Source organism: Myotis yumanensis, unplaced genomic scaffold (genome assembly GCF_028538775.1).
Source record: "Myotis yumanensis isolate MYYU_CA2020_CCGP unplaced genomic scaffold, mMyoYum1.0.hap1 SCAF_8, whole genome shotgun sequence".
Taxonomy (NCBI): Eukaryota; Metazoa; Chordata; class Mammalia; order Chiroptera; family Vespertilionidae; genus Myotis; species Myotis yumanensis.
Window position 1 is genome coordinate 72,874,108 of NW_027223759.1, and position 11,648 is coordinate 72,885,755.

General features: G+C 43.3%; 1 protein-coding gene and 1 non-coding gene across 3 annotated transcripts in view; both read right to left on the reverse strand.

Annotated features, from left to right (window-relative positions):
- The window catches only part of SPOPL (speckle type BTB/POZ protein like), a 63,425-nt gene extending 54,843 nt beyond the window's left edge, over window positions 1-8,582 (reverse strand). Inside the window, exon 1 of one of the 2 annotated variants that reach the window (XM_070423069.1) lies at window positions 8,360-8,582. The gene's annotated coding sequence lies outside the window, so the exon portion shown is untranslated. The remainder of the gene's footprint in view (window positions 1-8,359) is intronic. The other variant, XM_070423071.1, reaches the window with a different exon arrangement.
- On the reverse strand, window positions 1,059-1,173 carry LOC139015889 (small nucleolar RNA SNORA13). Its single transcript, XR_011472539.1, has one exon. It is a non-coding gene; the product is annotated as a small nucleolar RNA SNORA13 (small nucleolar RNA).
- Window positions 8,583-11,648: the final 3,066 nt, after the last annotated feature.

Below are 11,648 nucleotides of genomic sequence, written 5' to 3' on the forward strand. Positions count from 1 at the left end.
ATCCCCCCTCCTCCCAGCTGATCAATGATTCTCTCTCATCATTGATATTTCTCTCTCCCTCTTCCTTCGTCTCAATAAAAATATATTTTAAAAATAAAATTAAATTTATTTAAGTATTTGATAGGTTCTTGTGTTGATATTTGCCTTGATAATTTCAGGATGAATTTATATTAAATTTTGTGTTTGATTTGTTTTTTGTTTTTTTTAAATATATTTTATTGATTTTTTACCGAGAGGAAGGGAGAGAGATAGAGAGAGTTAGAAACATCGATGAGAGAGAAACATCGATCAGCTGCCTCCTGCACATCTCCCACTGGGGATGTGCCCGCAACCCAGGTACATGCCCTTAACCGGAATCGAACCTGGGACCTTTCAGTCCGCAGGCCGACGCTCTATCCACTGAGCCAAACCGGTTTCGGCTGATTTGGTTTTTGTATTATAGGATGAAAACTATTTACTTTTAGGGGAATTTCCCACCGCAAAACACCAGAAATTGTATCCAAATTACAATGAAAAAAAAAAAAAATGCCTTGAGACAACTGCACTCTTTACTTTAGAAATCAATTATTTGAGTGGCAGAGACAATACAGGGAAGGAGGAACACAAGTATATTTTACACAAGAAAAAACTTAAATTTGTCTCAGAAACCATACCCAGATCTAGCTGGTTTGGCTTAGCGATAGAGCGTCGGCCTGCGGACTAAAGGGTCCCGGGTTCAATTCTGGTCAAGGGCACATGCCCAGGTTGTGCACTCGATCCCCAGTAGGGGGCGCGCAGGAGGCAGCCAATCAATGATTCTCATCATTGATGTTTCTATCTCTCTCCCGTCTCCCTTCCTCTCTGAAATCAATAAAAATGTATTTAAAAAAAAGAAACCATACCCAAACAGAAAACAATTTTTTCTTAGTTAAGAAATCTCAAATATTTAAAAAGCATTATACTAGTTTTCAGTTTTACTAAAACCTCTGAAATCTTGCATTACTAATACATGAGTGAAACCCTTCTTTTTTCGTTTTGAATTGTTATTTCCAATTATTTATTTATTTATTTATTTTTTGACCTGTTACTTACACAGCTCCTCCTCCAAAGACATCAAACTCAAGGGCAGGAAAGGGCTGCAAAGTGTGTAGTTTACGCCTCCAATTATTTTTACTCCTATATCTAATAAAGGGTGATAGCAAATATGAAAACTCCAAAGGAGTTTGTGCATGTCTGTGTGGAATATCTTCTAAGCACATTCATATTGCACAGATGAATTATAGTATTCCTACCATACTTTTGCTTCAGATATATAAACAACCTATCTCAACCATAGTTTGAAGGTAATGCAATTTTATATTTGTAGACAAATTTTTAAATCTATCTTTACCTATGTAAAGTTCTGTTTCACAACACAATTCAGAATATAATGCTAATAATTATTCTGGAAAAGGGAGTCTGTTTTTAAAAACCATAATTTTATATAATAAGAGCCTAATATGCAAATTATCCCCTCGGAGTTCGACCACTCACTATGATGTGAGCTGACCATCAGGGGGTAGTGCAGAACATGGTGGGCACCAGTGACACAGCGCTGGCAGCGGGTGGCAATGGAGGCCCCAATGAGATTGGGACCACAGTGGGATGGTGGAGCAGGTGAGCGGGTGGCGCCAGGCCAATGCAGGTGCAAGTGGGGCCCAATTGCCCCACCGATCGCCCTGCAGATGGCAACCAGCGTCCATTACAGAAAACAGGCAAACAGCAGTATTAAAATAAGAGGACCGATGCACGAAAATTAGTGCAAGAGTAGGCCTTCCTTCCCCTGGCTGCTGGCACTGGCTTCCCTCCAGCACCCAGGACCGGGCTGGCTTCCCTCGGGCCACCTGCAGGCACCTGGGACCTGGGCTGGCTTCTCTCCGGCCCCGGCTTCGTCAGGAAGGACGTCTGGAATGACATCCAGAATGACATCCAGTCTAATTAGCATATTACCCTTTTATTATTATAGATTTCTTCTAATTATTTTCCTTTCAATGTGCACAAATCCATGCACTGGGCCACTAGTAATATATAAAAAGCATAGAGTTCTTACAGGAAAATTTAGTTATATTTAAAAAACTAAAAACCAGGGAGAAGGCAAGAGTAAAAAAAAATATTAAAGCCAGTAAGAACTAATAAAAATAAATTTTGAAAGTTATAATTTTCTTGGTATAAAATTTAAGGAAGACTGCCTTAGCAGATGTTTCTACAATAACACAAAAAAGGTATATCCGAAGTTTTGATATAACCTACCCCCTTTTATTTTAAAGCAGATGTCTCCTAGCACCTTTATTTACTGTGTTTTCAAAATCCATTTTACTATCATTTTCCCTTCTAACACACTATTTTTATGAGACTTTGATCTTGCCAATTAAGGTTTTGCCAATTATAGTTTTCTTCAGAAAGTAATCCCTACAGATGAATTGTTTTCTACTATGGTGGAAAAGATAATTCTAAGGATGTTGAGATGTTGCGACAACTAACTAAAATAGCATTTAAGGTATCAAGGGACTATTATGATACTACTGAGCCTCTAAGCACCATCACTGGCCATATATCTGAGGTTTAGCAGTCAACTCTTGCCAAGGCCCTCATTTAACTCTCTAAATTGGAGAAAAAGTTATATGCATAAGATTTCCCCCATTTAAAAAAATATATCACTGAAGCATAACTGAAATACTATTTAAGTAATATTATTGGTTACTCAATAATTTTATACGTATAGGTGTAATATATGAAATATAAAGCTGACCAGCAAAAATAAAATAGCACCTTAGACAACAAATACCACAACAAAGGCAATCTTTAATTTTTGAAGATATTCAAAAGATATCTCCATGTTGGGTGACTGCGAGTGGTGATAATATTAATTAAAACAGAAAAAAGGTACAAGTTCAAGAGAAAAACTTTTGAATGGCATGGCCAACCTCACTAATATACCATCCCTATGCTATAGCCAAAATTCCTTGCATTTGCATGCTTTCAAAATACCTAGAATATAATTTCTTTTAACTCTTCTACCACTGCACTGCTGTCTCCACCTCTCCATTTGTCCTTTGGAAACACTCTGTGGAAGTGTCATTTTCCTTAGAAAACCTTCCCTAATGCACCTTTTCTCTGTGCTTCCAAGACAACCTGAGTAAACTGCTATGACAGCTCTGATCACACTGTAATAACAATATTTAATTGTTCATTGCTCCCAGTCTCTGAGGTCTAATGACATTCCTAAAAGTCTAGTATCAATGCCTAATAGTACTTAAAATATATATTCTGTTTGAATATGTCTTGAATGAGTTGAGATGCATATAAGAATATCCAGATGCTGATAAATAAAAATATGAGTCTGAGCTCAGGAAGGAAGATACAGATGATGCTATAGATTTCAGTTAATTCTAAATTTAGGACTATTGCTTTGGCAGATTAAAACAAAATTCATCACCAAATAGTTTATAGATGGACTGACTACTAAGAAATACATAATTTTGTTCATGTTGCTAAATACAATGTGTACTTTTTAGTTCCCAATTTTATTGATTTCTCAGTTTCATTCAACATGGTTGATTAGCCACTCCCTCCTTTTTCAAACAGTCTATTGCCTTGGCCTTCGTGATGCCAAGGAAAATTTCCCCCAACCTCTGGCTACACCTTCTCAGTCTCCTTTGCTCCATTTATTTTCCCCCATGTTTAAATACTGAAGATTCATAGGGGACTATTTCCCTGTATCTTCTCTCTAAATACTTTCCCCTTAGGCAATCACACTCCCCGCCCCCCCAACTATAACATCAATTATAAGCTATACTGACTATTCCCAACTGCATTATAATCAATACCCACTCCTTCCCAGAAACTAACAAACAAAAAACTGGTATTTTCCCAATATTCCCTATGTTAGGTACAAGAACCATTTACCCAGAAATCAGTCTTCTCCTCTCCCTAGACCCCCAAATCTAATCCATCATCAAATCCTATCAATTTTACTTTGCAAATATTTGTCAAATTTAGCTACTTTATCTCTATTACCGCTATACTGGACCAAGACTCCATCATCTCTTGCCTAAACTGCTATAAAGCCGAACTCAATTCTACTCAAAGTGGTCTGTGGCCCAATACTGTTTCACGAACTATTATTACAAGGTAAAAACTAAGAGGGAGCATTTAGAAATTTTTATAGTAAGTTGACACTGCCACAACATTCATTTTATTGTTACTAAAGTACCAGTACGCATTAGAAACCAAAACACAACAAAACAGGTCCTTAACCAGATAATTTGAGTAGCACTGGCCTAACTGGTCTTGGTTTTTACAGTTGCCTCTCCAATCTGTCCTCCACAGAGGAGCCAAGTGTTTTTAAAACAAAAATCTAAATAACTTACTCAGCTGTTTAACATTCTCCAGTGCTTCCCATTTCTTTTAAGATTAAGTACAAAATGCTTAGCAATAACTGACCAGTGTGACCTCTTCCAGTCTCATTTCACATCACCCAGCCTCACAGGCTAAGGTCCAGCCCCCACAGGACTCTTCAGTTCTAGAGAGCTGAAATCACCAGCAATACTTGGGTAAGTCCAGTTGATTCTTCAGGTTTCAGTCTAAAAGTCCTTTCTTCAGAGAAGCTTTCCTTGATACATTAGCAGGTTTTCACTGTTTACAATAATTTTCCTTTGTGGCAGTTATCATAACTGTAATTGTAATTTTTGTAATTATTTGTTTAGTTTCTTTATTCGCCAACAGACTTTTGCCTCCATGAAAACAGGTACACTCCGTTTGCATGTGTCACCAGAGCCTAGCACAGTGACTGGCACAAAATCAGTTGTTCAATAAACTCTTGCTAAGTGAATAAATCCAAGTCAGGAAACAAAACAGTGAGCAGGACCACCAAAGGTAAATGCTTTCAATATCTAGTCATATATAAGACTTAGGATAAGTCTGTGTATAGGTGCTTTACAAACGTTAAATCTTTTTTAGTTTCCTAAACAATCTAAAAATACAGAGAAACCTATAAAAAACAAACAAATGCAAAATAACAAAAAGGAAAAAGGAAAAAGCTTTTCAGAAAGATGAACAACCCTGTCTAAAGTAACCACCACGGAACTGGAGGGTCTGAGACAGCCGTGGGCAAACTACGGCCTGCGGGCCAGATCCGGCCCGTTTGAAATGAATAAAACTAAAAAAAAAAAAGACCGTACCCTTTTATGTAATGATGTTTACTTTGAATTTATATTAGTTCACACAAACACTCCATCCATGCTTTTGTTCCGGCCCTCCGGTCCAGTTTAAGAACCCATTGTGGCCCTCGAGTCAAAAAGTTTGCCCACCCCTGGGAGATGTAAGAGGTTCTACAACCATATTTCCTGGCTCTGCTGCTTACTTAGCTGTATGATTTTGTGGAAATTAAGCAATCTCTCTGTTTCTCAATTCCTCATTTGTGAGACAGAGACATAATAAAGCCTTCTTCAAAGGATTGTTATGATGTTTAAACAAGTTAATATATATAAATATTTGAAACAGTGCTTAGCATAGTGTTTTAACAATGTGAGATTATCATTATCTTTAATATTACCAGTATTCCCTGTATTATTGTCTGACGAAGCTTATGTCAACCAAGATTCTGTAAGAATTAAACTCTACAGAAACTGAATTAACTATTTCCTCAGTTCTCTCGCTCAAGTATGGTATATAGCTAGTACCATTTAGGTACATAGGAAAGGAGTTAATTCATTATATAGTTTGGACGCCTTAAAGCAACAGTTCTCAACCTGGGGGTCGAACGACCCTTTCACAGGGGTCACCTAAGACCATCGGAAAACACATATATAATTACATATTGTTTTGTGATTACTATGCTTTAATTATGTTCAATTTGTAACAATGAAATTGGGGGTCACCACAACATGAGGAACTGTATTAAAGGGTGGCACCATTAGAAAGGTTGAGAACCACTGCTTAAAGCATTAGGGCTTGATATTCACTGAAACCCTGGTTGGGAAGGGCTGTATCCCCAATTCCTGGCATGAAGAAGGTGCTCATTAAGTATTTTTGGCAAGAATGAATATTTACAAAACCAAAGGAATAGTGCTTAGCACAGAGTAGATGCAAATGCCAATTTTACTGCACCCCTTCAAAGTTCCCATAAACTTTAAAAGTCTGATTCCAGAGGCGTCATTTTTCTTGAATGAGACCTGCTTGTATTATTCAAAGCCAAAAATACAAAATACAGAAAGTAGAAAAGCCAAGAAACAAACCAATGTTGGCAGGAACCATGTGGAAATAATAAGAGGTAAAAGATGGGTAGAATTTGGATATGCAGGGGAAAGGGCAAAGGTTATTTATTCTAGGCCAGGAAATAGCTTAAGCAAAGGCAGTGTCACCTAAAGTTTGGAGTACATTCCGCTTGACACAAAAGTGACATTAAGCTACACATGGGCAAACATCTTTATGCTGGCAGTTGCAATATGCACATAATTTTATGTGTGATTAGGACAGCAATTTGACATTTCAAAATTTTACTATTTATAACACTAAACAGTACCTATTTGATATATTTTTAAGTGAGTTGTTGCAAAAAACGTATTAAAATAATAATACACAGAAGGTAGGCAAATAGCACAAACATTGTCAGAGTTTTAAAGAGTAAAATTTGGGAAACATCAAGGACTGGTCATGTGCATGAGCATAACATGTTAGGAGAGAAAAGCCACCAGTCTTCTGAATGAAGCCAAAGCTCTATCTTGAGTAGCAAGTCAACATAAACGACAGATGGATGTGGAGAATCTCACCAATTTTGAGTATTTAATTTGTAGTACTAAAATTCACATTTATAAAATCCTCATTTTCCACTATGATATTTCTGCTAAATAGTTCAACTTCATTTACTCTCAAAACAAATGGTTAAATTTTAAAATTTCTAAGCAGGTACCCGAAATTGGGACTGACCTGCTTGTAGCCTGGTAAACTTACCTGAAACTGGGGAGCTAAAACGCTGTATTTTTCACACCAGCAGGATTTATTTCACACAGTAACAAAATATGAATCCTATCTATATCAAAAAGGGTATTAAACGAAACAGAGCAAAAAGCCAGCTTTCGATCCCTACCTTCCTCTCTCAAGATTAAGTCATCAATAGTAAGACCAAGTCAAGAGATAATAATAAAGAACATCACTGGATGCCTACCACGCGCCAAGCAGGGTTGCATTTCACCTGCATTAAGTCCTGCGATTCCCAGCCCCTTCTTATGCAGTGCATCACTATCCCCCTTTTACAGCTGCAAGAACACTGAGGCACAGAGCGATTAAACGTCCTGCCCAAGGCCAGCGCTGGCAGATGGCAAGGCAGGGGCTTAGATGCTGGCAGTGTAGCTGGAGCCTGAGGTCTTCACCACCAGCCACCAATTCTCTCAAGAACAACAGGACAATCTGAAATACTCCACTTTTCCCAGTAAGGCAGGGGAGATGTAATTGTTTAAGGCGCGAGCCTTTTACGACTCAAGTTTCCAGTCTAAGAAACAGTGGACTCGGCTGTGAGTTAAAGCCGGGGAGACGAGTATTATAATGGCACAGCCTAGGCCCGGGGTGACTCCGACATAAACAAAGCATCAGAAGACCCAAGAGCACGGCCGAAGGGCACTTCACAGAGGAAGACGCCAGGGAGTTATGGTGAACAAACATGCATCTTATTTCTATTGGATCTACTGCTCCGAGGGGGGGGGGGGGGGCGGATCCCACCACCCCCTTCCCTTTGGGAGGAATCGGGAGAAAGGACAGCAGAAGGCAATGGAATGAGGAAGAGTCCAGACTTGGCCCAGAGCCGCCGGGTTAGCCTGCACCTCGGCGAACGGGAGACGGGAGACGGGAGACGGGAGAGGGCAGGGCGGCGGGTGCTCGGAGCCAAGGAGGCGGAGGCCGCGGCCGCCGGGTGGGTCCCGGCTGGGAGGGGAGTCACCCTCACATGGGTACCGGGATGGCCATTCCGAGCGTATACAGGCGAGATGGGGAAGCACAGATGTGGGCGCTGGAGGGTGGAAGAGACGGGGATAAACGGACGGAGGAGGATGGAGCCTGGGGAAGGGGAGGAAGGGCCAGGCTAGTGGGAAAGTCTGGGGGCTCCCGGTGGGCGGGGGCTGAGAGGGGGAGTCCCAGGGGAGGTAGACACTCGCCCGGGGGTGCGGCTGAGGGGCGGAGGAGGAAGACAAGCCTGAGAAGGGGGGAGGCAGGCCGCGGGAGCGGGGTCCGCGACCAATGGGAAGGGGCGCGGTGCGGGGAGGAGGCGGCGGCCGGCTCCAGCGCCGCCGAGTCCGCGGGCGAGCGGCCAGGGCTGCGGCGGGGGCCCCGGCGGGGGAGGGGCACCTACCCGGGCGTGCGGGGCGGCGGCGGGCAGTCCCGGCGGCGGCTCTTCTCCGCGGAGGCGGCGGCTGCGGCGGCCGTGGAGGCAAAGGTGATGGCGGCGAGTCCCTGTGGCGGCCGCCTCCGCCGAACCGCATCCCTCCTCCCGGCCCGCCCTCCTTCCCTATCTCCCGGTCCTAAACTTCTTCCTTGGGATAAACAAACCCGCCGCCAGGGGCGGCCGCCTCCGCCGCTCCCGCCCCCGCCGCCCCCCCACCCCCCGCCCCGGGCCCGTCCGGGCTCTGGCTTCCGAGTGGCGATTCCCGTCCCAGCCCAGCCCCGCGAGGGCGCGTGCGCGCGGCGACGACGGTGGGGCTCGCGAGGCTCTTCCTCCCTCCCTGCCGCGCCGGGACTTCCGGTCCAGCCCGGATCTTCCGCCGGGTTTTGGGAGTAGCCGCCGCCACCGCGCCGGGCACTTCCGGTCCATCCCGGATCTACCGCCGGGCTTTGGGAGTAGCCGCGGCCGCGGACGGGTTCCCGGCCGGCGGGCCGCCTGGAAGAGGAGGCGGGTGGCCCTTTCCTTGCGGTACCCGCGTCGGCCCGGCCTAAACCCTTCCTTCCCTGAAACCTCCGAACTGGTCTGGCTGAGCCCGGAGGGTGCGAAAGGCAGAAACAGTTCCTGCGCACGATGGCCCCGGGGCTGCCCGATTAGAGAGCCCCAGGTGCAGCTCAAAACCCTATAAACCGCTGAAACGGGAACAGCGGCACGCGGCCTCCAAGGAGAAGGAAATCCGCGCCGGAGCGGGAAGGGTTTTGTCGGGGGATGAGCGCCAAGGGAAGGAGGGAGGGGTCCGCCGAGGGGCAGCCAGGAGCAGGCGGCCTCCCAAGGTGGGACATGGGCAAAGAAAACTTTACCAACCTCGTCTCTTCAAACATTTGCTTCAAGTGTTCTTTGCCGGCCTGGAGTTTAAAGAAACAGGTGATAAAGAACAACTTTATTCAGCAGACAATGGGCAAAAGATTATGGATCCAATTGCCTAGAAGGTTTCATTAAAGAGGTTTGAGGGACTTGCCAGAGCAGGCATGAGTGTCATTTAAGGACCCCCAGGTCATTCCACCGCAATGGCATCACTCACCTGATGGCCTGATGGCCTATGTGGGTTTCCAAGAAGAGAATGAGGGGAAGTGGAGGAAAAGCACGTATTATTTTACTATGTATTGAGCATTGTAAGCCGACTTGTATGATCTTTTTTAATCCTCTCAACTTTACAACTTCCTGGTAGAAATCCTTCTCATCAGACGGTTCAAGCAACTGAGAAGCAGAAAGAATAGCTCATCCTGTTGTAGAATCATAAGAAGTTAAGGAAATTCCAGGACAAGTGGAGTAGGGAAACTGGGACAGACAGTTAAACAGCAGCTTGCAGCCACCTACTAAGTCCTGTCTTCCCTAAACCAAGGACACTTAAGAGTAAATGATTTGCATTTCTCCTCCCCAACCAAGGGTAAATAGCTTCAATCACCCTACCCAGGGAGACAGCTAACAGAAATCTAATTAGGTGCCATTCGCCAACCACACCCAAGGACAGACAAATTAAGAATAAAAGTCTCATTTTGATAAATCGGCATAAAGCTGATGAATGTTCTATTGATTCTCCCCTAAACGCCCAGCCTTTAACACTCCTGAAAATGAAGGTCCCAGCACATCTCAGCAGGCAAGTGCCATTCCCACCCCCACAGGTCCCTTATCCCCAACCTCTAAGGGACCCTATGAGACTTGCAATTGGGAGCAAAGGGCAGCAACAGCATTTCCTGGGCTAACCCTCTGAACCCGTCTCAGAGGCCCCCTTTCCTCCGACTTCCCAGTGAGCCAAAGCAGCTCAGCTTAGGCCCTAGGCCAGTGGTCCGTCGGCAAACTCATTAGTCAACAGAGCCAAATATCAACAGTACAACGATTGAAATTCCTTTTGAGAGCCAAATTTTTTTTTAAATATATTTTATTGATTTTTTTACAGAGAGGAGAGGAGAGGAATAGAGAGTTAGAAACATCGATCAGCTGCCTCCTGCACACTCCCTACTAGGGATGTGCCCGCAACCAAGGTACATGCCCTTGACTGGAATCGAACCTGGGACCCTTCAGTCCACAGGCCGATGCTCTATCCACTGAGCCAAACCAGTTAGGGCAAATTTTTAAAACTTAAACTATATAGGTAGGTACATTGTTATTAACTTAATTAGGGTACTCCTAAGTGTAGGAAGAGCCACACTCAAAGGGCCAAAGAGCCACATGTGGCTTGAGAGCCGCAGTTTGCCGACCACGGCTAGGCTCTTGCTACCTCTATGCCCTTCCTTGTTTCATGGTCCTAAGTATATTTTTGCTGTGGTCAATAAATTATTGCTTTCTTTTCTACACTTTGTCTCTTGATTGAAATCTTTTCCCCAAGAAGACAAGAACCGAGGTCTCCTCATTTCGTCAGTAACAATACCGGGTTTACTGAAATTCGAAGATCTCCATCGCTCAAATTAATACTACATTAGCAATCTTACTTATATATTTAACATACAAAATGTGTGTTTGAAAATAGCAGAAAAATGCCCTGCCAGTGTTATTCAATGGTTGAGGCTCCACCTATGAACCAGGAGGTCATGGTTCAATTCCTGGCCAGGGCAAAAGCCGGAATTGTGGGCTCAATCCCCAGTGGGGGGCAGTGCAGGAAGCAGCCAATCGATTATTCTTTCTTATCGTTGATGTTTCTATCTCTCCCTTCCTCTCTGAAATCAATAAAAATATATTTTAAAAATAACTAAAAATAGAAAAAGATCAGCCATAGAGGTCAAAGTTGTCTTAGGCCAAGAGTTTAAAAACAGAAGTGGAAATGAGCACTGGCGTGCTGGTGACATGATGGGGAGAGGAAATATTAGTGTAAAAATTCACATTCTCCAAACATGAAGAAAGAACAATTAAAGTTTTTTGCTATACTCATGTGGGCCTTGTTAACATCATGATATGTGACAGAAACAGTGAAAATTGCATGTAATTTTTGCCTAGGCCTGTTAATTATTTCAACCCCTTAACATTATACCCTGCCCTCTCTCCCACTGGCCAACCATTAGGCAGTAGTAAATGTAAAACGCTCAAGGAATCAAGCTCTCATAAATCTTTAAGTAGATTTCCAATTGGGAGTTAAGAAATGAGTGGTACTGATGACCCTTGACACTTGACTGAGTTCTAGTCCAGGAGTGGTTCAATAAACTAGACTATTATAATAGGCTTTAGTTTATTGCTGCTATAAAAATAAGAGTTTTATCACTGGTGTACA